Source organism: Nerophis ophidion, linkage group LG19 (assembly GCF_033978795.1).
Source record: "Nerophis ophidion isolate RoL-2023_Sa linkage group LG19, RoL_Noph_v1.0, whole genome shotgun sequence".
Taxonomy (NCBI): domain Eukaryota; kingdom Metazoa; phylum Chordata; class Actinopteri; order Syngnathiformes; family Syngnathidae; genus Nerophis; species Nerophis ophidion.
Window position 1 is genome coordinate 46,503,935 of NC_084629.1, and position 7,101 is coordinate 46,511,035.

Below are 7,101 nucleotides of genomic sequence, written 5' to 3' on the forward strand. Positions count from 1 at the left end.
CAAGCATGTTTTACTCAATATAGGTCATCACATCTCAGCAACAAGCTGTAATATCTTACTGAGATCATTTAGGACCAAAACACTTAAAACAAGTAAAACACTCTAACATAAAATCTGCTTAGTGAGAAGAATGATCTTATCAGACATAAAATAAACAAATATCACCCTTATTTGACATATTTCATCTTGCTTAGATTTCAGTTTTTGCAGTGTAAGTTAGAGAAAATGCGACCCGGTAGACATTTTTCAATATTATGTGATATAATACCTTTTATATTGTATTCTGTTTTGTATACAGGTGCTGGTCATATTATTAGAATATCATGAAAAGGTTGATTTATTTCATTAATTCCATTTAGAAAGTCAAACTTGTAGAATGTATACATTCATTCCAAACAGACTGATACATTTCAAGTGTTTTTTGCCAAATAGGAGATGATTATAGCTGACAACCAATGAAAACCCTAAATTCAACATCTCAGAAAATTAGAATATGGTGAAAAGGTCAGATATTGAAGACACCTGCTGCCACACTCTAATTAGCTAACTAACTCAAAACACCTGGAAAAGCCTTTAAATGGTGTCTCGTTTTGATTCTGTATGACACACAATCATGGGGAAGACTGCTGACTTGACAACTGTCCAAAAGATGACCATTGATACTTTAAAGAAGGAGGGCAAGACACAAAAGGTCATTGCCAAAGAGGTTGGATGTTCCCAGAGCTCTGTGTTCAAGCACATTAATAGAGAGGCCAAGGGAAGACAAAGATGTGGTAGAAAAAAAGTGTACAAGCAAGAGAGATAACCGCGCTTTGGAGAGGATTGTCAAACAAAACCGATTCAAAAATGTGGGGGAGATCCACAAAGAGTGGACTGCAGCTGGAGTCAGTGCTTCACGCACCGACGTATGCAAGATATGGCAACACTTTAGTATAGGCAACATATTCACCATTAATTAGTTGCTTATTAACATGCAAATTAGTCACATATTGGTTCTTAGCTAGTCATTAAGTACTATTTAATGCCTTATTCGGCATGGCCTTACTTTAACCCTAACCCTCTAATCCTGACCCCAACCCTAACCAAATAACTCTAAATTAAGTCTTTGTTACTTAGAATATGTTCCCCATACTAAAGTGTTACCAAAAACATACAACTTTGTCTTGAATTTGAAAAAAAAAAAACATTTCATTTTTCACTAAAGAAGGGTTCCGTGAATGCGCGTATGAAACTGGTGGGGTTCGGTACTTCCAACAAGGTTAAAGGGGAACATTATCACAATTTCAAAAGGGTTAAAAACAATAAAAATCAGTTCCCAGTGGCTTGTTGTATTTTTTGAAGTTTTTTTCAAAATTTTACCGGTCTCGGAATATCCCTAAAAAAAGCTTTAAAGTGCTTAATTTTCGCTATTTGCGATGCGACTATCCATTTCCCTGTGACGTCATACAGTGCTGCCAATGTAAACAAACAATGGGAATACCACAGCAAGATATAGCGACATTAGCTCGGATTCAGACTCGGATTTCAGCGACTTAAGCGATTCAACAGATTACGCATGTATTGAAACAGATGGTTGGAGTATGAAAGTATTGAAGAAGAAATTGAAACTATTGAGCGAATAGCTATTGACGCTATTCATAGCCATAGCATGGCCGAATAACTGCGTTAGCATTGCCGGTAAAATGTGCGGATCAAACGATCAGGACTTTTGCATCTTGTGACACTGGAGCAACTTAAATCAATCGATTGGTAAGTGTTTTTTTTTCGCATTAAATGTGGGTGGAAGGGAACGTAAATAGTTGCAAATGCATCTGCAGGTTATCCATACATCTCTGTGCCATGTCTGCTTTAGCACCGCCGGTAAATAGCATGTTAGCGTCGATTGGCGTAGCATGTTAGCATCAATTAGCTGGCAGTCACGCCGCGACCAAATATGTCTGATTAGGACATAAGTCAACATCAACAAAACTCTCCTTTGTGATTTCGTTGACTTTATCGTTGCAAATGCATCTGCAGGTTATCCATACATCTCTGTGCCATGTCTGCTTTAGCACCGCCTGTAAATAGCATGTTAGCATCGATTAGCCTAGCATGTTAGCATCGATTAGCTGGAAGTCACGCCGCAACCAAATATGTCTGATTAGCACATAAGTCAACAACATCAACAAAACTCACCTTTGTGATTTCGTTGACTTTATCGTTGCAAATGCATCTGCAGGTTATCCATACATCTCTGTGCCATGTCCGTCATCGCCGGTCAAATGTGGAGACACTCTGGCACATTTAACGGGGGTCTGGCGGCAGACACTTTGGCATCTTGGGGCCAGTGGTGCAACTTGAATCCCTCCCTGTTAGTGTTGTTACACCCTCCGACAACACACCGACGAGGCATGATGTCTCCAAGGTTCCAAAAAATAGTCGAAAAAGCAGAAAATACCAGAGCTGAGACCCAATGTTTCCAATGTGTTGAAAATGAATGTATTACCTCGGCGACGTCACATTCTGACGTCATCGCCACAGCGCGATAAACAGAAAGGCGTTTAATCCGCCAAAATTCACCCATTTAGAGTTCGGAAATCGGTTAAAAAAATACATGGTCTTTTTTCTGCACCATCAAGGTATATATTGACGCTTACATAGGTCTGCTGATAATGTTCCCCTTTAAGAACCACTGGTATACACTGTATGTGATTGTATGACTACTTGAACGTTGGAGTCTGCTATAAAGTTGATGATGATCATGCGACACAAAAGCAGAACCTGTCCCTGGAACAGTGGTTGTGGAACACTGCATCAAGCGTCAAAAGTCCTCAAAGGGTGAGTAGTAGGGCTGGGCGATATATCCATATACTCCATGTATCGCGGGGTTGTCTCTGTACGATATAGAAAATAACTATATCGTGATATTCCAGTATAGCTTCTCACGCAGTTGATTTTAGCTGCTGGCTCTTCTCACTCTTTCTTGTCTCTCCTCTCACAGACAGCTAAGCTCACCTACCCACATACGTCACATACGTATACGCCCTGGCGGAGCAGAGAGGTAGCGGCATGGGTAACGTTAGCTGTGATGCTAGCGGAGCCGTGCGAGTGGTAATACGAGAGTCAGAAGGTGCCAATCTGGTAAATGAAGGAAGAATTACTTCCCGAGAAAAACAGCAGGGGGTCCATCGTCTGGCGATGGTTTGGCTTCAAGCGGGAAGATTAGATTAGATTAGATTAGATTAGATTAGATAGTACTTTATTTATTCCGTCAGGAGAGTTCCTTCAGGAAAATTAAAATTTTCAGCACAATCCCATTCAAGATCAGACAAACACTACAGGGAGACAGAAAAGGATCGCAGACGGGTCTGCCGGCTTCCAGCGCCCCTTACAAAAAAGATGACATACAGGTAAACAAGGGGGGGTAATGGGTGAAAAAAATAGAAGATTAAAATAACATTTTAAAAAATCGGTCTTAGCCTGGGCCCTGGAGAGGGGGTGCAGACTGAGGCCAAGGGAAAAAAACAATTCATAGCCATAGCACACATCCCTCTTCCATGTGTGTAAGAGGGAAACATCAAAAATCAAAGAACACAGAGGACATTAAAGACATCAAAGCAGCAGATACAAGCAGACACTTCTACATACAGCTATGAATAAAAAGTAAAAGAAACATATCCACTGTGGTGGCCTCTGCGGTGTTCCACGCCATCGTCCGCTGGGGTGGAGGGAGCATGGCCAGAGACAGGAGCAGACCCAACAAAGCAACCAAGACAGCAGACTCCACTCTCGGCCAGTGTCCAGTCCGCATGGATGAGCGAGGATACGTCCAAGGTGACTGAGGTGTCCGACACCTGCTCACCCAGCCAAGACACCGCGAAGCCTCTCCGTCCCAGAGCTCAGTGCTAGCTCCGCAGCCCTGTCCCCTCATCCGCATCTCCTCCAGTCCCTCCAAACCGACTCCGGTGTGGCAGAGACCCAGCAGCTGGTCTCCATGGCCAAAAGGCTCCCGGGAGGCAGATCCAGAAGTCCACAAAAAAGCACCACAGAGGTCACGAAGGTGCCACCCACCCCTTGTCACACAGTCCCAAAGGGTCCCGGACCAAAAGGCAAAAAAGTATAATAACACATGAAAACAAGAGGGAAACACAAAAGGATGACACAAGAGCACAGAGCTCCTGCCTACAGCAGCCACTACAGCAGCGCCATCTTGGGGGAAAAAAAAAAAATGATGTCGATTAGACAACCGTAATTTGTCAAGTGTGGGGCAAAAGCGTTGCTACAAAGAGTAGCAGCACTGCTAATGTGTAGCATCATTTGAAAAGTCACCTGCTAGAGAATGAAGAGGGCTTGAAACTCCGCATGTCAACATCTCCATTCGGTGCCACACCCACAAAATGCAGAGGCAACCATTTCCACATTAACATCGTATGAAAAAAAGAGTCCACAACAGAGGGAGATAACGTCCTCAGGAACCTACCACATAACTAAGGACGTACACTATTTGTTATTTATTACTTCGGTACTCCTGTCTTGCTCTGTATATTGTACAGTATTTTGTATTTTGTACTTTTATAGTGTTTTGTATATTGTACAGGATTGCTTATTATTTTTATTGGATAGTAGTCTGTTTATTTCAATTGTTAGTTTTTCCTTTATTACCTCTTCTGTCATTTATTTCACCCCATATTTGTTCCCACTACCGCACCTTAAGTTGGAGATTTTAACCTCGTTATATGCAAATATAATGACAATAAAGTTATTCTATTCTATTCTATTCTATTCTATTTAATTTCCTGTTCCACAGCTCATTTTTATTTGACAGTTATTGAAATATCTTGTGTGACATCATGCACAAAAGTGCACTTTATTTGTTTTAAACTACTGTAGTGGTGTTCTGTACAAAAAGTGCACTTTAACTTAGTGTTGTTTTGATATGTCATCTTAGTGACATCATGCACAAAAGTGCACTCATAGCTTGTTTTAAAATGTCTCTGACAATCTTGCACTTTCTGTTTTGGAAATGACATGAATGTTTGTGCCGCTGCTTAATAACTGTTTAATAAATACACTTTTAGTTGTGATTTCTCTCTCTGCATGAAAGTTTAAAAGTAGCATATATTAATGCAGTATGAAGAAGAATGTTTTAATGTAGACACATAGAATCATCATGCTGCTGTCATTATATGTGTCAAGTGTTCATTCAAGGCTAAGGCAAAATATGGAGATATATATGGTGATACAGACTAAAAATATCGAGATATTAAAAAATAGGCCATGTCGCCCAGCCCTAGTTAGTCTCTACACTTTATTCCACCAGACAAAACCACACTAAGCAAAATAGTCATCATCATTCATTTTGTACAACTTGAATCACAATGTTCTGTATTCAGTATTTAATGAAATTGACAAATAACAGCACAAGCTGTTCTAAGCACAATTCTAATGCAACTTATACACATTTCATTATGAATATAACATCAAAAATGTGTAATGTATGTACATATGGCCACTCTTTTGCAGCTTGTGGACAAACTCCAAGCATACACAGCAAAAAGAATACCATGGCGGCAGGACTATCTTCAAACTTTGATCTTTTTCCTGAATATAACTTAAAAAACTAAATATTATCCTTGAATTGCACACAAGAATAGATAAAGCAAGGCCAAAACCAACACTACAGTATTAAAGGGAGGTCAAACAAGGTCATCCATACGTAGTCCGATACTGCCCTCTAGTGGCTTAACGTGTGAATTACAACTTCAATTTTTTTCCGAGCTGTATTTTTCTTGCACATTGCAAAAAGTCAGTGTTCAAAAACAAGAAAAAAGAGTACAAAGATGAGGGGTATTTTATTTGATTCAAGCAGAATTATCTGCCAATAGAACAAGAACATTTGGCTTGTCAAGACTTTCCAAAACAAGTAAAATTAGCTAAGCTCAATGAACCCCAAAATACCTTAAAAAAAATGTCCGTAACACACCCAGCCGAGTCCCACGGGGAGGAGGGGGTAAAAGTAGGAAAAGTCGGCAAAAGTCCCAAAAATGTTGAAAATCACTACCCAGGTTCGAGTCCTGCAAGTCCTGGCATGCCCAAAATACCCATAACACACCCAGCCGAGTCCCACGGGGAGGAGGGGGTAAAAGTGGGAAAAGTCGGCAAAAGTCCCAAAAATGTTGAAAATACCTACCCAAGTTCGAGTCCCACAAGTCCCGCCGCAGGCCGCGCAAGTCCCCGGACGCCCAAAGTGTCCATAACACACCCAGCCGAGTCCCACGGGGAGGAGGGGGTAAAAGAAGGAAAAGTCGGCAAAAGTCCCAAAAATGTTGAAAATACCTGCCCAGGTTCGAGTCCCACAAGTCCCGCCGCTGGTCGGGATGCCCAAAGTGTCCGAAACGTACCCAGCAAAGTCCCACGGGAAGGCGGGGGAAAAAAGTGAGAAAAGATGGTAAAATGTTCAAAAACCATTTGTGGGACTCGAACCTGGGTAGGTATTTTCAACATTTTTGCGACTTTTGCCAACTTTTATCTCCCCTCCCCGTGGGCCTCGGCTGGGTGTCAAATATTTACGTGAGTAAAAGTAAAAAGTATGTTGTGAAAAAACTACTCAAGTACTGAGTAACTGATGAGTAACCTGTTTGTTTAATGATTACGGCAACAAATAATGCACAAAAACATAAAAATAGCAATGAGCAAGTTCAGAGCCAGGAATATCTTTTAAGCAACTAAAACAATAATATATATTAAATAATGATACATTACAATAACAATGACAGCACCTTAGGCTCAGTAGGAATTCATTAATTGATAAATTGATTGATTAAAACATGTATTAGTAGATTGCACAGTACAGTACATATTCCGTACAATTGACCACTAAATGGTAACACCCCAATAAGTTTTTCAACGTTAATCAATTACTTAATAAATGACCAAGTTGAGGTGATCTACCTCATATATACTGTACATATACATATGTGACCCACCCATAATGTGTCACATTTTTGTGTTGATTTATTTATTTTATTTTGTGGCGACTTGTCCAGGGTGTACCCCGCCTTCCGCCCGACTGTAGCTGAGATAGGCGCCAGCGCCCCCGCGACCCCAAAAGGGAATAAGCGG